Here is a 24992-nt window from a genome sequence, read left to right as displayed (position 1 = left end):
ATATGTATGTATATATAAACCAATCTTGATATTTTTTTCCAAGATTTTATTTATTTATTTGATGGAGAGAGATATCACAAGCAGACAGAGAGGCAGGCAGAGAGAAAGGAAGAAATACAGGGGTCGATGCGGGGCTCGATCCCAGGACCCCAAGACCACGACCTGAGCAGAAGGCAGAAGCCTAACACACTGAGCCATCCAGGCGCCCCCATGTATTTTGATATCCTTTTTGACATCTTTAAGTGTACTTTATTTAATGTATAGACCTTCTCCCATAACTCTTACCACTTTTGTGGTTTTTATCTATTTAATCCAGTTCCACCAACTTTTCTGTTTGTTTTTTAACTATAGGCAAAATCACAAAATCTTGCTCCTAAATAAGAGGGTATATTTTCCTTTAAACTAAAATGATAAAATTATATGTCAGATGAGATCTTAGTCTTGCTTTAAGTAGATCATCAGTATGTAAGGGTTTCCTATTTTCTTTCTACCACCCAGTTATTGTAGATCAAGGGTTAGACATGGAAAATATGTTAAAAGAAGGGAAAGGCCAGATTGATTCCAGCTGGTGGACCTCACTACTTTGTCAGTTTTATGACAGAAGATTCTCACATAAGTGACATAGGCCATTGACTGACTAATCAGACCACAACTAATCTTCTTGTATTTAGTAAATAAGAGATAGTAAAATAAGCCACTGTTTGAAATTCAGGGAGCAAGATAAATCTGGGCCAACACACTCCAGTCTTGGGACTGGTTGAAATCATCAACAGCATATAAAGTTGAGACTGCAACTATTTATTATTAAGAACAGAACATCTGAGAAAATAATAACCTCATTTTTTAAATATTATTTATTTATTTGACAGTGAGAAAGAGACAGTGAGAGAGAGGACACAAGTAGGGGGAGAGGGAGAGGGAGAAACAGGCTTCCCAGGATGCTGGGATCATGACTTGAGCCAAAGGCAGATGCTTAATGACTGAACCACCCAGGTGCCCCAACAATAACCTCATTCTTAAAAAAATTTCTTCTTACCTAGATTATTTGATTTTAAAACCAGGGTTATTTTTGTGGTCAACAAATATACTTACTAGACAGTAAAGGGAGAGGATAGAGAAAACAGTGACTGGACCATAATAAGAATTCAAAATGACTTTTCTAAATCTCTAGACAATATGTGTACAATTTGATTAAGTACTTACGACCCTCCAACAAACTATTATAATTTTCCCTGTTTTCTTCTTTTAGTTCTGAAGTCTAGAAGAGTGCTCATGAGCTGAATTATCAATTATGTTTTATTAATATATTTTGTATTTTATTTATTTCATATTTATATGTATATTTGCCATATTGATATACTTATTAATTATATTGTAGATGTAATTTACAGCACAAGAGGAGAATAATTATCAGCAGTGAAAGAATGACTGAAGATAATATAAATAAAATATATTTCACTGATTTTAAAATAGTGAATATATGTCTTCTAATGAAGAATAGTAATCATCAAGAGTTATTTATTTATTCAAGAATAATTGTATTAATTTATTCAATCATGTATTTATGTAATTAGAGCTCTGTATATATATATTTTTTTCCATATATCTTCCAGTTTCCCCCTTCCAGATGATCTCCTATTAGATATTCACATAATGCCATTCTCTTACCTTCTTCAAATTTCTCAAATATTACCTTTTCTTTGAGACAATTTTTACTCTTTGAAAATTCGGTTCTTACACCCTGACAATATCTATTCCATGTCTCTACTTTCTTCTTACTCCCTGGTGCTTGTCAATTTATAATAGACTATATATTTATTTACTTTCTTTATCAGTCATTTTCCATTATAAAATGTAACCTCTTGAGATCATGGATTTTAACAGGTTTTGTTCAATTTCTAGCACCCAAAAGAGTGGTTGGCACAGAATAGGTAGTTAAATAAATGTTTGTTTATTGAAAAAGTGAATGTAGTAGATGGCCTAGGAAGAAAATATAGTTGGTAATATAAGTGAACCTTGAAGGAAAAGAAAATATAAGAGTTGTATAGAAGAGTAACAGCTTCCAAAAAAAGAGATACAGAAGTCAGGAATGTGGGCTGAAAACTCAGAGAATTATTCTGTTAAGGAAGTCAAGGGAAGAGATTGTTTTAAGAAGGTAGTGGTCAAGAGGTAAAAGTGTCAAGAAGAGGATTAATGAAATGTCATGTGTGAATCTGTTATATTAATATCACTGATATATTAAGTGGGAGCTGCTGCATTTAGAACTGTTGTAAAACCTGGTGAATTAATTTTGTGAATAAATGATAGCCAAAGAAATGGACATTCAAATTTCAATGACACTTTCAGGAATATTTGAATGCAAAGGGAGGCAAGAAATGTAACTTCAGAAGAGTAAGTGCTTGAGTGTGGGATTTATTTTATACAAATGGAACAGTTGTGGGAATATTTAAAAGACAGTGGGGAACCTCCATATCTTGTATATTCTAAATTATGTTTCAATAAACATAGTGATAAATATATCTTTTTGTATTAGTGTTTTTGTTTTATTTAAATAAATATCCTCTGGTGGAATTACTGGATCATATGTCATCTCTATTTTTAATTTTTTTGAAGAAGCCCCACACAATTTTCAACAGTAATTTTACCAGTTTACACTTTCACCAACAGTACAGGAGAGTTCCTTTTTCTGCATATGTATACAACAGAATATTATGCAGCTGTAACAAGGATGAGATCTTGTCACTTATGACAACATGGATGGATCTAGAGAGTAATACACTAAGTGAAATAAGTCAGACTAAGATAAATACCATAAGATTTCACTCATATGTGCAACCCCCAAAATAAGACAATAAAAAGCAGAATCAGATCTATAAATACAGAAAACAAACTGATGATAGCCAGGAAGGAAGGGATGGTGGATGGACAAAATGAGTTGGGGGAGTGGGAGATGCATGTTCCCAGTTATGGAACAAATAAGTCATGAACATAAAAGATACAGCATAAGGACTATAGTCAATGATATTGTAATAGTGCTGTATGTGAAAGTTGGTAGCTACACTTATGAGCATAGTGTAATGTATAGAGACATTATTCATCAGGGGAGTAAGATGGCAGAGGAGTAGGAAAGCCTACTTCAACTCATCTCCTGAATTGAGCTGGATATTTACCAGATCACTCTGAACACCCACAAAATCAGCCTGAGATATAAGAAGATATATACAGATCTCTAAAAACAGAATATCTCCAGTGGTTGGATTTGAGGTACAAAGCAGGGACTAGTGATTCTGAAGGCAGAAAATTGGATGTTAAACAGAAAGGGGAGGGAGACTCTGGGATCCTGCCCTTCTAAACCACAAAAGCCTCCTATGCTGGGACTGGGCACAGACTTGCAGACCATTGGCATTAGGGAAAGGACTTTAGGGAAGCCCCTGAACCTGAAATCTGAAGCTCCAGAGCCACACATGTGAACTGGGGGTGGCTGGTGGTTTTAGAAACAAAAAGTGCCTGGACCTGGAAGCGAGGACTGGGAGTGCTGCTGTGAGGTGCACAGTGCAGAAGGCTGCAGTTTTTAGCAGTAAAGACAAAAACAGACAGTGGCTTGGAGTGATAACTGAAGAACAGACTGTGATTTCTCTGTTCTCTGTCAGAGATTTGGATACCTTCACTTCTGCTCTGACTCTCAGAAGATACGTGGAGAGCCATCAGGGAAATCCTCCAGAGAAACCCCCCCAAAACTGTTTTTCACTAATTCTCCTCCTACAGGGGGCAGGGCAACTCAGCCCAAACAGATTTGCCTGAGTAACAGCATGGCAGACACCACCCCCAGAAGACAGACTGAAAGAACAAGAGGCTGACAACCTTAAGGTCCCTACAAAACAGGTGCATCTTGCTTGGGTTCTGGCCAATAATTAGGGCTCTTACATTCTCTCAACTACCCCTCAACAGAATGACTAAGAGGAGGAACCCCCAGCATAGGAAAAATTCAGGGACTGTGACCTCTGCCACAGAACTAATAGATATGGATATAAGCAAGATGTAAGAAATAGACTTCAGGATAATAGCTATGCAGACAATAGCTAGGATGGAGAAAACCATTAAGGACAACATGGATTCTCTAAGGGAAGAAGTGAGAACTAGTCTGGCAGAACTTAAAAATGCTATTGATGAGATCCAATCTAATCTAGATACTCTAAGAGCTGGGGTAAATGAGGCAGAAGAACGAATTAGTGATCTAGAAAACAAACTGATAGAAAAGAAGGATCAGGAGGATACCTGGAACAAACATCTTAGAATCTATGAAAACAGAATTAGAGAAATAACTGATGTCATGAAACATTCCAATGTCAGAATTATTGGGATCCCTGAGGAGGGGTGGAGAGAGAGGACCAGAAGATATATTTGAACAAATCCTAGCTGAGAACTTCCTTAATCTGGAGAATGAAGCAAGCATTCATGTCCTAGAGAGTACTCCTCCCAAGATCAAGGAAAATAAACCAATGCCCCAGCATGTAATAATAAAACTCATGAATCCTAAGGAAAATATCTTAAGGACAGTTAGGGGGAAGAGGTTCTTATGTTCAGAGGGGGGCATCAGAACAATGTTAGGCCTGTCCACAGACACCTGTCAAGACAGAAAGGGCTGGCAAGACATAGTCAGTGTACTAAGTGAGAAGAACATGCAGCCAAGAATATTTTATATGGCAAGGCTGTCATTTAAAATGGATGGAGAGATAAAGATTTTCCAAGACCACCAAAAACTAAAAGAATACATGACCACTAAGCCAGCTCTGCAAGAAATATTAAGGGGGGGGTTATAAGAGAGGAATGACCCCTAGAGTGATACAGAACAGAAAATTACAGAGACATCTTATAGAAACAAGGATTTCACAGGCTACATGACAATAAAATCATATCTTTCAATAATCACTCGCAACATGAATGGCCTAAATGCTCCCATAAAATGGCACAGGGTTGAAGACTGGACAAAAAGACAGGATCTATCCTTATTCTGTTTATAAGAGACTCATTTTGAACCCAAAATACATCCAGACTGAAAGTGAAGGGATGGAGAACTACCTTTCATGCCAATGAACCTCAAAAGAAAGCTGGAGTTCCAATTCTAATATCAGATCATTAGATTTTAAGCTAAACACTGTAGTCCGAATTGCAGAAGGACACTATATCATTCTTAAAGGGTCTAATCTACAAGAAGATCTAACAATTGTAAATATGCTCCCAACATGGGGGCAGCCAACTACATAACCCAACTGTTAATCAAAATAAAGAGACATATTAATAATAATATGTTAGTTGTAGAGAACCTTAACATTGCAGTCTCAGCAATAGACAGATCATCTAAGCAGAAAATCAACAAAGAAAAAAAAAGTGTTGAGTGACACATTGGACCAGATGGACCACACACACACACACACACACACACACACAACATTTCATGCTGAAACAACAGAATACTCATTCTTCTCGAGCATACATGGAACTTTCTCCAGAATAGGCCACATACTGGGTCACAAATCATGTCTCAACTGATAGCAAAAGATTGAGATTATTCCCTATATATTCTCAGACCACAGTGCTTTGAAACTGGAACTCCATCAAAAGAAAAAGTTTGGAAGAAATTCAAACACTTAGAACATAAAGACCATCCTGCTCAAGAATGTTTGAGTCAAGCAAAAATCAAATAACTTAAACAATTCATGGAAACCAATGAGAACAAAAACACATTTGTCCAAAACTTACGGGATATAGTAAAGGCAGTCCTAAGGGGGAAATACCTAGCCATCCAAGCCTCACTCAGAAAAATAGAAAAATGCCAAACACACAAACTATTTATAGACCTTAAAGAATCAGAGAATCAACAACAAATTAAGCCTATACCACACACAAGAAGGGAAATAGCTAAGATAAGAGCAGAGATCAATGAATTAGAAACCAGAAATGCAGTAGAATACATTAACAAAACTAGAAGCTGGTTCTTTGAAAGAATTAATAAGATCGACAAACCACTGGCCAGACTTATCCAAAGGAAAAGAGAAAGGTCCCAAATTAATAAAATCATGAATGAAAGGGGAATGATCATGAATAACACCAAGGAAATAGAAACAATCATCAGAAATTATTATCGGGGTGTCTGGGTGACTCAGTGGGTTAACACTCTGCCTTCCATTCAGGTCATGATCTCAGGGTCCTGGGATCGAGCCCCGCATCAGGCTGTCTGCTCAGCAGGGAGCCTGCTTGCTTCCTCCTCTCTCTCTGCCTGCATCTCTGCCTACTTGTGATCTCTGTCTGTCAAATAAGTAAATAAAATCTTTAAAAAAAAAAAAGAAATTACTATCAATATCCTAATAAGTTAAGCAACCTAGAAGAAATGGATGCATTCCTGGAAACCTATAAACTTCCAAGACTGAAACAGGAAGAAATTGACATTAACCTGAACAAAACAATAACCACAAAAAGATTGAAGAAGTGATTAAAAAACGCCCAAAAAACAAGGGTCCAGTACCTGATGGATTCCCTAGGTAATTCTACCAAGCATTCAAAGAAGAAATAATACCTAGTCTAATGAATCTGTTTTGAAAAAATAGAAACAGAAGAAAACTTATAACTTGTTCTTTGAGGCCAGCATTACCTTGATTCCCATACTAGGCAAAGACCCCATCAAAATGGACAATTTCAGACCAATATCTCTGATTAATATAGATGCCAAAATTCTCAGCGAGATCCTAGCTAATAGGATCCAACAGTATGTTAAAAGGATTATCCACCATGACCAGGTAGGATTTATCTCAGGAATGCAAGCATAGTTCAACATTTGCAAATCAATCAGGGAGAAGAACCACAAGATCCTCTCACTTGATGTAGAAAAAGCATTTGACAAAACACAGCAACCTTCCCTGATTAAAACTCTTCAAAGTATAGGGATAGAGGGAACATTTCTCTACTTCATAAAATTCACCCATGAAAAACCTACAGCAAATATCATTCTCAAAAGGGGAAAAGCTGAGAACTTGTCCCTTTAGATCAGGAACATGACAAGGATGCCCTACTGTTCAACATAGAACTAGAAGTCCTAGAAAGAAAACTCAAACAATGAAAAGAAATAAAATGTGTTCAAATTGGCAAAAAAGAAGTCAAACTCTCTCTCTTCACAGATGACATGATACTTTATGTGGAAAACCCAAAAGAATCCACCCACAAATTACTAGAACTCATATAGCAATTCAGTAATGTATTACAGGATATAAAATCAATGCACAGAAATCAGGTACTTTCTTAAAACTAACAATGAAACTGTAGAAGGGGAAATTAAAGAATCAATTCCATTTACAATAGCACCAAAAACCACAAGATACCTTGGAGTAAACCTAACAAAAGAGGTAAAGGATCTGTACTTAAGGAACTATAGAACACTCATGAAAGAAATTGAAGAAGACACAAAAAGATGGAAAACCATTCCATTCTCATAGATCAAAACAATAAACATAGTTAAAATGTCTACACTGCCCAGAGCAGTCTGTACTTTCAATGCCATCCCAATCAAAATACCAATGGCATTTTTCAAAGTGCTGGAACAAACAGTCCTAAAATGTATATGGAACCAGAAAAGACCCCGAATCACCAAGGAAATGTAGAAAAAGAAAAAAACAATACTGGAGGCATCATGTTACCTGATTTCAAGCTTTATTACAAAGTTGTGATCACCAAGACAGAATGGTACTGGAAAGGAAACAGTCACATAGAGACCAACAGAACAGAAGAGAGAACCCAGATATGGACCCTCCACTCTATGGTCAAATAATCTTTGACAAAGCAGGAAAAAAAAAATATGTAGGTGGCCACGGATTGAGCTGGAGTCAGGAGACCAAACCAGACCCTAACTCACATCTCCTTAGAGCTCAAAGATTCTTGATCTTTTGAGTGTAAAAGTAGAGTGTGCTTGAGAAAGGGTCTGAGCTATGGATTCTAAGACTTGACAACGTGACTGCCTGCACGTCCCTAGTTAGGCTACTAATCCATTATGGGTTTGTGCTGTCTTTGTACGAACCATAAATTATGCCACTGTTAGGTCACACCATACTCTTACAGATCATAAATCAAGTGTTAAGTTACCTTGAAGTTAGTACATATGGTACAAGATTAATTAAAGACAAAGATGACTGACATCGGCAAGTCTACCTTTAGGGTATGTGAAATAAATGAAAGAAAGGCCTGTAGGGCTAGTATATGCGTGTAGTAATTTCCTATATAATCAATCAAGTAAGACACGTCCTTGTGATTGTTTCTACTAACTATATAAAGCTGTACTGCTTTGAATAAAGATTGGCACTCCTTGGACATCATCCACTGTGTCCCTCCTGTCCCCATCTCTTTACATCTTGTCTTCATCTCACCATCCTCTTATCTTCTCGACCCTGGTCATGTTGTCATGCCGTCATGCCGGCCGCGAAAAAAATATCCAGTGGAAAAAAAGACAGTCCCTTCAATAAATGGTGTTAGGAAATTTGGACAGCTATGCATACAAGAATGAAATTCGATCCTTCACTAATACCATACACAAAGATAAACTCGAAATGGGTGAAAGAGTTCACTGTGTGATAGGAATCCATAAAAATCCTAGAGGAGAAAATAGGCAGTAACCTCTTCAACATTAGCCACAGCAACTTCTTTCAAGACACGTCTCCATTGGAAACGATAGCAAAATGAACTTTTGGTACTTCATCAAGATAAAAAACTTCTGCACAACAAAGGAAATAGTCAACAAAACAAAGAGGCAACTCTCGGAATGGGAGAAGATATTCGCAAATGACACTACAGACAAAGGGCTGATACCCAAAATCTATAAATAACTTCTCAAACTCAACATCCAAAAAATCAAATAATCAAGTCAAAAAAAATGGCAGAAGACATGAAGACACTTCTTCAAAGAAGACATACAAATGGCTAGCAGATACATGGTAAAATGTTCATCATTACTAGCCTTCAGGTAAATTCAAATCAAAACCACACTGAGATACCACCTTATATCAGTCAGAATTTCAAAAATTGACGAGGTAAGAAGCAACAAAAGTTGGAGAGGATGTGAAGAAAGGCGAACCCTCTTACACTATTGCTGGGAATGCAAGTTGGTATAGCCACTTTGGAAAACAGTGTGGATGTTTCTCAAAAAATTAAAAATAGAGATATCCTATGACCCTGCAATTGCACTACTAAGTATTTATCCCAAAGATACAGATGCAGTAAAAAGAAGGGCCATATGCACCCCAATGATCATAGCACAATGTCCACAATAGTCAAACTGTGGAAAGAGCTGAGATGCCCTTCAACAGATGAATGGATTAAGGAGATATGGTCCATCTACACAATGGAATATTACTCAGCCATCAGAAAGGATGAATACTCAAGTTTTTCATTAACATGGTTGGGACTTGAGGAGATTATGCTAAGTGAAATAAGTTAAGCTGAGAAAGTCAATTATATGGTTTTATTTATTTGCAGTTATGAGGATTAACATGGAGGATATTAAGGGAAGGAAGGGAAAAACGAAGGGGGGAGAGAATCAGAGGGGAAGACCAACCATGAGAGACTATCGACTCTGAGGAACAAACTGAGTGTTTTAGAGAGGAGCAGATTGTGGGTGGGTTAGCCTGGTGTTGGGTATTAAGGAGGGCATGTATTGCATAGAGCACTGGGTGTCATAAGCAAACAGTAAATCATGGAACACTACCTCAAAAACTAAAGATGTACTGTATGGTGACTGACATAATTAAAAAAAATAATGTATAGAGATGTCTAATCACTCTGTTATATATACAAAAAGGAAAGTAACATTGTGTATCAACTATACTCAAATAAATAAATAAATAAATAAATAGACAATAGGAAGATTCAATTTAGATGGCTGAGGTAAATCTAAGAAGGAGAGAATATCAGCAGTATAAACTCCTTGAGACATGAAAGTACATGATGTTGCAAACTCTGCTGGTTACTTACCCAATATCCATTCTCTTCTACACAACCAGATTCTTAGATTTTTTTCAGCATGATGATGTTCCCAGTTAAAATACTCATCTCCCAAGATTTTATTGTTGTTAAGTATGATCTTGTGATGTTATTTAACTGAAGATATGTAAAGGGAAGCTATTGTTTAGGATTCCAACAATTTATTAAAAGATCAAAGCAATACTTCTACTGGGAAAAGATTCCTTGGACTAAAGTGATAGATAATCCAACGGGAAGAATATTAGATAATTATCCATGTGGTGATTGAATGTATCCAGAATAAAAACATGGCTTGAATTGAGAAATGAGAATTGTGGTTGAAATGTTTAAAGTCAAATGTGAAGATTTTGATGAATGAGAGTAATCAAGATAGAGATAACAAATTGGCACAAGTAGGAAGATTGGTATAACCAAATTGGCATTGGAGAATGAGCATGGCCATCAAAGGAAGCAAAATTATTTTCAACAAAAAAAGGGAAATGATAAATTATAAAAGCAATGGGGAATAAGGACATTTCTGTTAACTCTGAAGGATATAAAGTACTGGATAATAAAGCTTCAATATAAGAGGAAAATGATGGAATGACAAGTTCAGAAAAGAACTAGTTTTTGCTTCAAACATGGAAGCAATCATATTGTTTCAAAAAAGTTTTAGAATAAAACAAAGTTTGCTACTTATAGAGTGGCACTTCCAAGAGATAGAGCAGAAGAGTATTTTGGGTGGAGTGAGTTGGGAAATCAGAGTTAAGGGCAAGGAAATACTAAAGCGAATGATGATGAGTAAAATTATAATAGTTGGCCAATAGTCTTCTATCCCATAATTTCTAATGTTTCTACTAAGATTAAAAATTTTAAATATGGCATTATAATTATGAATGATATTTCTTTTTATTTGTTCTTATCTTTCTCTTATATTAGGCAGTTTTTGTTATAGAGTAAAAGAAGAAAAACAAAATATTGGATCTTCATAATTTTGTCTCACTTCAGTCTTTATTAATTTATTAAAAACTATATACCATCCCTTTTGTGCTTTTTAATTTACTCTCTTTCTATGCCTTGTGATAACATTTCATCTTACCTTTTAATTTGTAGTCTTTATGGTTTCCTTTCTTAATATAATTACTCTGGTTCTTACTTGTAATCTTCCACTATGATATTCACTCCACTGCTTTTTTTTTCCTTTCCTACATCTATCAATAATTTCTCTGTTAGATTTTTTTGTTTGTTTATTTTTTTTTTATCCATGTGGAGTATTTTGTTTTTGTTTGTTTGTTTGTTTCCTCCTGGGGACTCTTCTGAACTCATTTTGTCTTAAAAAAATGCACTTCAATTTCCAAGCTTTTAGTATTAACTAGAATCCACTCTGGCCAAGCTTTCAGTATTAACTAGAATCCACTCCGGGAGGAAAAAAAAATACTTCCATTTCCCTATTTAATTTCTTTTCTTTATAATTAGAAAGATTCAAATTCACTTATTTTATTTAAAAAGTGTCAATTTTTAATTCACTGGGTACCTTGCCGGTAACTACCATACATATTCAGTGTATTTCAGCAAGTATTTATTATGAGTTAAACATGTATAAGTTTCAAGACTAGATACTAAGGAAAAAAATGTGAAATTCTTTCAAATCTTTACTATCTTAGGCAAGAAGATGTGTCTATTTAAGAAATCATAGCCCAAGGAAGACAGTGATTTATTGTATAATAAAAATTTAAACACAACCTTAGATTTCCACAGAGAGGTGCAGAATTATTATGATGAGGGATCTATTAGGAAACAAACTGGATATGCAAAAAAAGATAATAATTCTGTTGAGATAAAGAAAGAGGAGGAGAAGGATGAAGATAAGAAAGAGGAAATGAAGAGGGGTAATAGAAATATGACATGGGATAGGAGAGGTAAGAACTCAACGTAGAGAAAGGAAAGATACAACAACTTAAAAAAGTAAAGAAAATCAACAAATCCATAGTCCTGAAAGAATAGGGCTATTTCAGCCAATGGGAAGTAGCTTTGACTGGATCACAAGGGGTACAGAGTAGAAATGATTTTGGAGACCAACTTGGAAATACGTTGAATGTCCTTTTATGGCATTTGACTAATTTCAATATGGCAATGTTAGCTTTGCCAAAATCAAGCAAGCCACTGTTAAGGACACAATATACTATATAAACAGAATTCAAAATGTAATTTGCAACCCTTTATGCTGACTATCTCCATATCTCTTTAATCATTGGATAGTGATTTAGTTTTGAAATATATTCAAATTTTGTGATCTGTGAGAACATCATTATAGTATGCAAAATTAGAAATAAAAAACAAGTAGCATAACTGATATATACTTCTCTAATTCTCTAAAAAACAAATACTTGTAAATAATGATTATTCCATTGAATGTTTAAGAGATTATTGCTTTTATTATAGATGAACACAGATGAATTTAATAGATTCAGTTAGGTAACACTCATTATTCACCTGCTTATTGCTGTTGCTATCATATATGGTAAGCTAATTTATATAATTAACTTTATATCATTGGTTTAAAGACTTGTCCAACTGGGCAGTATATTAGTTCATTGATGGAATAAATAAAGAAATCCCAAATATGAAGTAACTCATCAGAAAACTCATTATTATTACAATACATACTTTCTTTTTAGTTTTGGTGATTCTTACACCAGTATTTAAAGTTATTATTAAAGAAAATAAATCCTAACAGTATTTTTCAGAATCTCCCAAATAAATTTAATTTCTGGTTTGGTATAGAGCTCATATTATTGAACAAGTACTGGAATATCATTATTCAAGGAAAAATGATTTTTTTTTTTGGTCTTCTCAATTAGTCTTTCAGAAAAAGACAATAAGTGCACTAGTAAAGCAGTATATATTTGTGTATTAAAATTAAGACACCATATGCAATTTTTGTGCTTCATTGCCCAACACATGCTGATGGAGAGGAAAAAACAAACAGACAAACAAACATGTGAAAGGCATTAACTGAGTAATAAGTTCTGGAAATACTGACTTGATGACAAACTACTAGATTAATCAACTCAGCACAACAAAAACATTGTGTTCTAAAATAAAGCCAAGGCAGTGAACATGGGCAAACTAAAATCTAGCTTATGATTTTAGTCACAAATTTCTATCAGACCATCTCATAGGTTCTTGAAAGTCTACATATGCAGAAGAGAATTATCTTTTTTCCCAAAAAAACAAACAAACTCAATCATTTCTATGGTACTACTTCTTCCCAGAAGAGCTGTTGTTCAGAGAGAATTTTAGTCTGGAAACTTTAAAGTTATAATCAAATGTTCATTCTAGCTCATTCTTTACATTCAATTTATTATTGATTTGTATGTTATTTTATGTTATGATGTTTGTTCTGTTCTATTTGATCATATCCTATCCTAATCTATCCCACTTCATTTTATTTCAAGTGTATGCTTCAAAATATCATCTCTTTCTCACTTCCATGGCTCTATTCCTTATGTGCTTTGAAATGTAACTACAAATTAACATGGGTTAAAATTCTCTTTATGTCCAGCTGCCTCTAACATCTGTTTTGTGTCTTCTTAATACAAACCATTCTTTCACTATTTTATTCAAAATAAAGAAATGTTTCCATTCTTTTCCTTCTTCTTTTCTTTTATTTTGGGGGAAGGGGCAGAAAGAAAGGGAGAGAGAGAGTCTCTAGCAGACTCACTGCTGAGCAAGGAGCATGACGGGCGACCTGATCCCAGGATCCATAGATCATAACCTGGGCCAAAATCAAGAGTCAGTCACTCAACCAACTGAAATGGACTAGGATCCTTGTGCTTCCCTTCTTCTTAGGGAAACAAACAAACAAATGAACAAACAAACAAACAAAAAAAAAATCCATCTCTGGTAGGGCTTTTAGACTTTCTGCTAAGACACCAAGCTAACCTTCTGGAGTCATCTCTTTTAGTAAGTTCATTTTCAATAAACTCATTCAAACTCCTCCAGAACCTTACACTAAAGCTGTAATGTATCATCTTCAACCTCTTGAAAATGCCAGCTTCTGTCATACCTCACATTCTGTTTATGTGTTTTGCTTGCCTAATTTGCTATGTTATTCTTTTCTTTAAGAAAATCCAATGTCTTTGATGCAAAATTGATTTCTGTAACTGATAAATCATGCATCTTCCAAATCCAAACTTGCTTTCAGAGTTTTATTGGACATATGGCTTGTCTGCTAGAAACTACCTTTCCTGGCTTTCTTTGAAGCTTTGTGTGCCACATGAATAAATTCTGGCTAAAAGAGTGTCAAAAGAAAAAAAATACACAATTTCAGTGCCATATCATTAAAAGAAAACTCACTCTCTATATTCTCTTCCCCATCATAATAGTAAAAAGTGCAGATATAATGATGTTAAGCCAACTTTAATTCTGTGTAATAAGTCAGCACACTCAGTGTGGCAGAAGAACAAAATAGATAGTGTCTGGGTCCTATTGTTATAGCTCGTACTGCTTGAGTTTTAGCTCTGGACAATTTGGTTATTTTTACAAAGTTATGTAAAAGGAAAAAATATATATCTTATTTAGGACACTATATTTTGAGATCTCTTTGTTATATCAGATGAGTGATTCCCAGAGAATTTCTTTTCTGCTTTTTTTTTTTTTTAAATGTGTTATGATGCTGGAACATTCAAGTTGTAATAATAGATGTTTAAGGGCTCCAAGAAGAAAATCTTTGTGTTCTTATGATTAAGATTATGATTTTGCTGCTACTTATTTTTCTAATGATGGTTCTTGGTCTTAGTGTCCAATATTATTCTGTTGTCTATTGCTGCTTTAAAAATTGTCCAAAAATTAGAATTTTGTAACAATACACATTTCCTATGTTACAATATCTGCATGTGGCTTATTTGTGTTCTCAGACTCAGGGACACTTACAAGCCTGCAATTAAAGTGTCTTCCAAGGTGCAGTTTTGTCCATATTTAATACTGAAAGGATCCACAATCTACTCAATTGGTGATTGTTGGCACCATTCAATCCCTTGCAAGTTTTTGGATTAGGGGCTTCAGTTCCTTGCTGGCTGCTTGCCAGAGACTGTCCTCAACTCCTTGTAAAACAGGGCTGTCCGTGAGGCATCTGAGAACATGGCAGCTGGCTTCATCAATTTGAGCAAGTGGGAGCAAACAAGAAAGAGAAATTGAATGTGAACAAGAAAGAAGTCACAATGATTTACAAGCTAAACCTGGAAGGGCATTCTATCACACTGGAGTACTCTGTTAGAATCAAATCATTAGATACAGTCCACACTTGAAGGGAAATGATTATACAAAGGTTGAATTATAAGGAGGTAGAGATTATTGAGAGACATTTCAGAGGCCAACACAATGATTTCCTGAAATGCTTGTTAAATATGAAAATTCCATTGTTTTATTTCCATTGATTGTGTTTTCTCATATCTTGGGGTAGAAGTAATGGTCACTCCAAGTAATTATGATGGAAAAAAACTGATTGATTATACAGTGCTTTAATTTTGAAATCTTCAGAATTATTAATAAATAAGTTGGTAAAATATAAAAGTCCCAGACAAAAATTAATTTTGATTCTCATAATGTATTGCAATTAAGTAGCAATTATACAGCTGACAAATATCAGGAGCTTTATTTCTGTAGCCTACTTTGGGGAAAATGAATACATCAATATCATATTATTGTTGGTTATATTTAGTTTTCTGCTATCCATAAAAATTAAAGACATAATTTTCAGGCAATTTTCTGTTTATTTTACATTTTGGATACTGAAATCCATTATTAAGAAAAGTAAAAAAGCAAATTTTAAAAATAGCACACAATGAAAAAAATTCAAAATTTTATGAATATATTTGAGATCTTTGTCAAACAGTGGATGTGCAAAGATGAAATTTTTCTGCTTTTTCTATATTTGTAGGTTCCAGAATTAGATAAACAAAAACATACACATTGATATAGATATAAATATAGATATATAGAATATAGACATCTGGAAATCACATGAATATGTCCATTCACAAACAAAAGCATTCTAATCTGTTACCAACTGAAGGATATTTCTAAAGGTTCCCTGATTTTTCTTCATCCATTTCTTCCTCTTTCCTTCCTTTCCCTTCTCTTCTTACTCTGCACATTCTTTTGGCAGTATTACCCACCCCAATTATTGCTATTACTATGCATATAATTACAACTTAAAACTATTTATCTTCAACCCAAAATTTGTTCATAAAAAACATTTATTTAGGTTCTTGCATATCTATCTAGGTTTTATTGAAGATTCTGCTTCCACTTTTCCTACCAATTCTACTAGTTGCATGTATGAATTTCTTGTACATGATATCCTTTAAAAAACTGCACAATTTGCAAATGTAGTAATAATCACTTATACATTGTTGTCTCATCAACATTTAAATATACAGAAGCAACCTCATCTTGAAGGCAAAAAATAAAACAAAAAAATCTAATGCCCTCCCATTGATCTTATTACTCTTTGCAATTATGAATTTATTTCTTTCATTTTCTTTATGAACAAACTTCTGGAAAATGCAGCCCTAGTCATCTCTGACCATGTTCTGAACTCTTACTCCAATCCAGTTCTCATTCACATCGTACCACTGAAAATGATCTTCCACAGTTTATAGCCTTGTCTTACTAATTTTTAAAGAATGTATATTTTGGGTCTGCTCCTTTTAAAATTTTTTATTGCAACTTAATTCTTCTAACCACTGCTTTCTTACTCTTCTCTACATCTTCTCTTTTTCCTCCTCATTTATTTTCATGTGCCAGGCACATTTTCATCTTTCTCTGTTCTGACCTAGGTTAAGGAATCTCATATCTCTGCATGTATTTCAGGGGGAGTGAGGAAGACCAAACTAGCAATGTGCTCAGAAGATGAGATGTTTACAATGCCACTCTGTTAATAATGTTCCCTATCTCAAGAGACTATCAACTCTAAGTCTGAACTGTAATCTTAAAGTGTTTTTGAGAATCTTCAACTTTGGGGGCACCGGGGTGGCTCAGTGGGTTGAGCCTCTGCCTTCCGTTTAGGTCATGATCCCAAGGTCCTGGGATTGAGCCCAGCATTGGGCGCTCTGCTCAGCAGCGAGCCTGCTTCCTCCTCTCTCTCTGCCTACTTGTGATCTCTCTCTGTCAAATAAATAATTAAAATCTTAGAAAAAAAAAGAAAGAAAAGATCTTCAACGTTTTCTCTCCTTATCAACCTCTTGCACTTCCAGATTGAGTTGAGAGTCAAAAAGAACTTAATAACTTAACTAGCCCATGTGACTGGTGTTCTTCTTTCCCCACTTAGCAAACACCTAAAAAAACCCAATGCTAACAAATAAGCTTTCCGTGAAAAATAAAGTCCTCAATTTCTTAGTACTAGCATTTTTTTTTTTAAAGATTTCATCCATTCATTTGACAGACAGAGATCACAAGTAGGCAGAGAGGCAGGCAGAGAGAGGAGAAAGCAGGCTCCCTGCTGAGCAGAGAGCCTGATGTGGGGCTTGATTTCAGGACCCCGGGACCATGACCTGAGCCAAAGGCAGAGGCCTCAACCCACTGAGCCACCCAGGCACCCCTTAGTACCAGTTTTGATGCAAAATCTTCTGGCCACCTAGGAAAAGACTGCTTAGAATTTCCTGTTGTGGATGAGCCTTAGAAGTAATCCATCAGGATAGCAGATTTTTGTCTGGCTTTAGCACAGGCATATGATTTCATCTCTCAAACTCAGTATTTCCAAAACAAGGTATTTTCACTAAGGACATATTCCAAGGGAAAAATAGATATAAATACACTGGCAAATATATTAGTTGTGGTGTAGTATGGATAAAATCTGAAACCAAACTAAATGCTTAGAAGCTGGACTGTAGTTACATAAATATTTGCAAACCAAATTAACAAGTTATTGTTAGTCATAATAGTGATCATTGTGAAAATTTATAATAAAATAGATAATTATTCTGGATATATAATTTTTTTGAAGATTTTATTTATTTATTTGAGAGAGAATGAGAGAGAGCATGAGAGAGGAGAAGGTCAGAGGGAGAAGCAGACTCCCCAAGGAGCTGGGAAGCTGATGTGGGACTCGATCCTGGAAGTCCAGGATCATGACCTGAGCCAAAGGCAGTCGCTCAACCAACTGAGCCACCCAGGCGTCCCTTATTCTGGATATATATTATGTAAAAGAGCTAAATGAAACAATAGACTGTATCAACTAAAATAAGGTATCTGGAATAAATCATAATATGAGTGCAGTTAACACCTTATAGTTCTATATATTTATTATATTAAATTTACCATTGCAATTGTTATTTTATGCATGATGACTAAAAATCAAAAGAATATAAATATTGGATATTAGGAAGGTGGATATTGGAGATAAAGCCAAAGCCCTGCAATGGGAGCCATTTTCCTGGGATAATGTATTTGTTTATGATTAAGATCTCAAAGAGGGCATAAATGATCAGGGAATGATTTTAAAAGAGTTACCAAAACAAAGGTAAAAGGATAAGATTTTGCCATCAGGAAAATTTAGAGGTGATGATATTAATATTCTCTGTTGTAATCTTCAGATATAGAGCTGCAGAAGGCAAATAGAATCACAAGTGTTACCTGTATTATATTTTCTGCTTGCACCTGATTACTGATTTTATGCTTTTGGTGACTGATAGCAAATTAGTAATGAATAGTGTAAGAACATGAGCTCACAGGATCCATAGTCCATGCAATATGAAGCAATATTATTCCTGTAGAAGGTGCCTGTATAATTCAGTTATTTAACAAGAAAACTTAATGTAAATAATTCTTAACTAGGTTTGATGGTGTTAAATAAGTAATTGGAAAAACACAGAGAGAATACCAAGGTATCATGGAGGTAACAATTGCATGAAACTCTTGCCACCCTTAGGGCTGATGAGACAAGGGGAGTGGTTTGGGTCAGTAAAGTTGACCCTGGAGAAAAGGTTCTGCACAGCTGAAACTCAGATCTTTGAGAAATTGTATCCTGATCAGCTGTTAAAGGTATCTGAGCTACAAGAGAACCAGATTTCTGAAGATGAGGTGTGAGTCCAAGACACCAGAGTCTCTGATGAACATGATGGTTGTGACTTCTGTTAAAAATCCACAGACTACATTACATTAAACTGCTACCATTGGAAGTAACGGTTGCTACAGTAGCAAAGAAACAAGATTTAAAAAAAAAAAGGTGGGGGCTTCCTCCTATCTTTAGCTTCTTAGTCTTTCTCAGGTATGCATTATGTGTGGAGCCTTGAAAGGGAGCAAGATGTCAAAACAAAAATGTGGTGAGCAAATTCCCATCCCCAGTGTTGTACAAACAATTACTGAGGGATTGAAGCTTATTAACTAGTATCAAAGGAATCATCAAGATTACTGACCAGAATATATATATGTGTGTGTGTGTGTGTGGGTGGGTGGGTGTGTGTTAAGTCATTTATGGATTTATTTGTGTATTCAGGTGCCATTAACATTAATACACATCAATTACATGAAAAACAAATTGCTAGTCTCCTTATATATATGTCCCCAAACTTTTCATGATTATTTTTTAGTAGTGAGTTTGACCGTAGGTCTTAAGGTATCATCTGAATTTATATCAGTTAGCCTGACATTGTTACTAATAGCATCATGTTTTACTTTCCGAAGTATTCCAATTTGGGTGGTAAATCACACAGTTACTGAGCACATAACTTACATATAAATAGATGTGTTCAATAGATATTAATTTGTGTTTGACTAGCAACTTCTGTAAAAAATATGTGATAAAGAGAACACCTAACTCTATTGGTATAGATAGTATAAATGATGTGAAAGGAGAGATTTTTGGAGGAGGAAATGTTTGAATTGGCCATTAGATGATGAGTGGAAGTTCACCATTGTCTTGACACATAAGAACACTTCAGATAGCAGAGACAACATTGGGCACATGGGAATGCATCAAGTTATAACAAAGATATGGAATGAATTTTAAAGTTCGAATGAAGACATAATCAACCAATCAAAGGAATCTATTCCCCACTCTGATTCTGACCAAATATTTCATTTAAGACTACACAATTTTGATAATGCTAGAGTCAGTATAGTTATTATTTTATTGAAAATTATGATAAATAAAATCAGGGATGCTTCCAGTCTTTTACTATTATAAATTAAGCTTTTATAAACATTTGTGTACAGATTTTTGCTTGAACATAGATCTTCATTTGTCTTGGGAAAATACCCAGGACTCTAATTGCTGGATTGATGATATACCCTTTCAATCAAAGTATTTTAACTGATCTGCTTATATATCTTTATTTTGTCTCTCATTTCAACATTCAAATAGCTGCCACAATCTTGTATCTGCACTTGACAGGATGTGTGACTAATGTGCATGCATGTGTGCATGGGTGTGTGTGTCTGTGTTGTCTGTGTAGAAGTGACCCCCATGGAGGAACTACTTGGCTAAACAGTTTACAGTTACAAAAAGAAAGAAAGATAAAACTTCCAAAACATGCTTCAGATAACTTTCCGGGTTTAAACATCTGATGTATGGATGCTAACAGGAAAATTGTTGAATAAAACATGTGCAAGGAAAGCACTAGACTTTTCTTCGGTGGATTTGAGATACTATCTTCCCTTGTTTAGGGACATGTTTATTTCTTTTACACCAGTATAAATAAATACAATGATTTTTAGACATATTGGAGATACCCATCTGGGTATTTTTTCAGGGAAAAACACATCTGGGAATTGAATAATGCCGCACATCACTTAGTTGTAACATCTAATAGTTGTGGGGAAAGCCATACTGAATGGGTTGGTTTTTAGATAATACTACTTTATGCAGTTGTCCTGTCAAGCCAGCCACTTGTCATTTATGTAGCTGCTGATGGATGCCTTCATTTATCAGGTGTTTGAGAGCAGTATTTCTCTGGAATACAAGGGTTAGTATAGGGACTGAAAACATAATACCTGGAGAAATAAGCTAGAAGAGAACTCTAACTCATGATTCTTTGGTAGAAAGAAAAACACGTGGTAAACTGAGTCCTGTATAACAGTCACATGGAGACCAATAAAAGACATACAAAACAATGGATACTAGTTTCAATTTTTTTTAAATTTTTTATTTTTTATAAACATATGTTTTTATCCCCAGGGGTACAGGTCTTTTAAGAGGGAGAGAGAGTGGGGAATGGCTGAGGGAGAGAGAAAATCTTAAACAAGATCCACACCCAATGTGGAGACAGATGCAGGGGTCGGTCTTGCAATCCTGAGATCATGACATGAGGCAAAATCAAGTCAGATGCTTAACTGAGTGAGCCACACAGGTGCTCCTCCTCACCAATATTAAAATTAAAAAAAAATTAAAAGCTCTCATTTGATGTTTGAACATTTCTCTTCTCCATCTGGTATTTTCTTTCAGCTTTATTCTTTTTAAATTTTTATTTCATATAAATTTTCAGTTGAAGGTTGTATTTTGTATATGATCTCATTAATTAGTATCTGTCAGTCACTCAAGACAACAAAAATAACCATTTATTCAGAAATATTAAACAATAATTTTCTCAAATTTCTGGTAAAGTTTAATACAAATAAAAAATCCCTTAGTGGATAAATTATACAAACACAGTGATGGAACATTATTGTGGGGAGTTTATCAGACTACTCAGTTAATAAAAAAAATTTACTTTACCCTAAAAACTCTTGATATAAATAGAACTCATACACTCTTTGGTATAAGAATACTATTTACTTGAGAAGTATATCCTCAGACACATTATCATTGGCATGTTTACATATTTTAAAAATATTTTACATAAACTTATCATTTCAACATAACTTTTTTCTAAAACTGATACTTTTAAAGTCTACATTTTCAGGAAATGGTTCAATATAATAGCTTCTGAACACATTTTAGAAAGAATACACTAAAGCTCCACATTTTCTTTTCTTTTCTTTTTTTTTTTTTTTACCTTCATGTTAAGTTTAGTCTTAAGAGCTTTTATTCAACTCTCCCTTTCCTGACAGTTCTTTAAAGGAGTCAGTTATGTACATCTTCCAACACAACATATATAATTGTAACAGTGTTGTGATCACATATTCATGGTACATACTCATATCACATCACATGACAGACTCTACTGACCACATGTACTGTGAATAATTCTCTCTAAAATAGTTACAATTTTATTGTATCATTTTTCCATTTCAGAGAGTAGGTAGTGGTTCAAACTAGTGATAATGGGACAGTTACTTGCAAAAGCACAGTATTTGAATTTAATGCTGCAATTATTAATAGTAAATCATTGGTAATACACCTCAGAGCTGATCATGACATGCCTGCAACATACCACAACAGATTAAAAATACTACTTTATTTATTTATTTATTTATTTATTTTTAAAGATTTTTATTTATTTATTTGACAGGCAGAGATCACAAGCAGGCAGAGAGGCAGGCAGAGAGAGAGAGAGAGGAGAAAGCAAGCTCTCTGTTGGCAGAGAGCCCGATGCGGGGCTCCATCCCAGGACCCTGAGATCATGACCTGAGCAGAAGGCAGAGGCTTTAACCCACTGAGCCGCCCAGGTGCCCCAAAATACTACTTTATAATAAGTATTTATGCATATGGATTATTGTGGTGAATATGAAAGAGCCTCCTTTAGATATAAATATGCGTTGGGCAAAATCCGTTATAAACTTCTCGCCAAACTTAAACTGTGTACCTATGTTCTCTCAATTGTATTTTTTTTAAATTACAACTTAATAGGGAATGCACACAAAGTAGGTGTTTTTTTTTCAATATCAACATTATGATTAATTAGAGAGATGATAACTGAAGTAAAAGATTCATTGGATTGGGAAGTTTATTTTTTGTCTGTTTTCAATTTTATTTTTGCTAGATTAAAAGATGTCATTATTGAAATACACAGACCAAAAATGAAAAAAAAAATAAGTGTAGTGCATGACACATTGGCACAAAACCACACCCTGTACTCACCACTCAGATCAATAAATTAATCATTATTAGTACACCAGAAGCAACCACTGGATCACTCCCTACTCTTTTTCCCACATGAATCTGATTTCTCAAACCATAGATTAGTTTTGTTTGTTCTTGAAATTGGTATAAATGGAACCTCAAAGCACATACTCTATTTTGACTACTTTCTTTATCTCAACATTATATTGACAAGATTCATTCATGTTTTTGCAATTATAAATTAGTTCACTTGCATTAGTGTTAAAATACACCCCAATTAACCTACCCATTCCATTGATAACAGAATTATCAGTTGATGGACATTAAGGAGGTTCCTTTATAAAGTAAAATATACACTTTCTTCATAGGACACAGCAATGCAAAGATAATAAAGATGGGTTTATAGACAACCCTGTTTATATTTGGATATAAGGCCTCTAATAGTACTAGATGCCCTGATATTCAACCTAGTAAAAATTATCCCTCCTCCATGAAGTTTTCTTCTTCCTGTCTTCTATGATTATTTGATCCCCTGTGCTCCTACAAATCCAACTGTTCATGTCATCCTCTAGGTACTTAATCTTGTGCTACTTGTACTACTGCATAATATCTCATATTATAATCATCAACTATTATGTATTCTTCTATTTCATTTTTTTGGGGGGATCATTAAAGTTCATTTCACTCAAGGAGTTCATAAACTCCTTTAAATCAGGAGTCCTTCAGTATACTTCTTTGCCCATGAGTATGTAATTGGCTGAGTTAAACAATTGTGGTGTTAATTGGTGTTAGAGACAGGTGGGGCCTCATAGCAATACCAGTGCTATGTGTTACATCTTATAAATCAAAGATGGTATAATAGTCACAGAAATGTGTATTTTAATCCCTCTCTTTTGCAATGAGAAACCCGAAAAAGCAACTTGTATGGATTTATTTGATATTTCATTCTTTCAAGCAAAACATAATATATTAATATTAATAGTTAATTAATTAATATAATCACATTGTATTAATTAAAATTATATATTATATTAATTAACATTAATATAAATATTAATAAAACATTTTTATACAGGATAATCCTGAAATAATAGTTTTGTAAATTATCTAAAGGTGCATATTTTTATAACTCTATGGAAATATTACCCACTATCTTTAGTTATGTTTCACTAAATAACTTGTTTTAATTATCCAGCTGTGAATGTTTTCTTACAATAGAAGTATGTCTTCTGTTTTCCTATAGGGGACTAATAATTTGTATATCCATCAATTATCTAACATTTGAAATCGCTGAACTCAGCACAATTACATTTTATCCAAATATACAGGTGTGCATTTAAAAAGTGTTTACTTTTTTTCAAACATATTTTAATAGTTTGTTTTGTGAGACTAAACGTTCCAAAGATGGAGCAACTGTGCATTGTTTGATGAACAGCAGCACAAAATAAAGTGACACTTTGAACTCTTGGAAATGAAACACAAAGGGAAAGTAAGTGTATGAGAAAAAAAGTATATTTTAGTAATTGAAGTTAAAACTTGGGATTTGTTCTTAATACTGTTTCCTACAGACACACATTTCTTTTTTTAATTTGTGCTAAGAATGCTTTCCCTAAGATCTAATCTCTTAAAAGACTGTTAAACCGTATAATACAGTATTGTTAACTATATGCCCCATATTGTACAGCAGATCTCAACTTACTTATCTTGCATAACTGAAGCTTTACACTCATTGATTAGCAACTCTTCATTTTCTCCTCCATTCAGCTCCTGGCAACTGTCATTCTGCTCTTCTGTTTAAGTTTGACTACTTCAGATATCTTATATAAGTAGAATCAAGCAATATTTGTTCTTCTGTAACTAGAGAACTTCTTTTAACATTTTTCACAAGGCAGTTCTACTGACAAAAATTTCTTCAATTTTTGTTTTTCTGAGAGTCTATTTCTCCTTCACTTTTGGTGGATAATGTCACATTGTACAGAATTCTAGATTG

The sequence above is a fragment of the Mustela erminea genome, chromosome 12 (assembly GCF_009829155.1).
Source record: "Mustela erminea isolate mMusErm1 chromosome 12, mMusErm1.Pri, whole genome shotgun sequence".
NCBI classification, from domain to species: domain Eukaryota; kingdom Metazoa; phylum Chordata; class Mammalia; order Carnivora; family Mustelidae; genus Mustela; species Mustela erminea.
The sequence above is the reverse complement of the archived record's forward strand: the minus strand, read 5'-3'. Positions refer to the sequence as shown.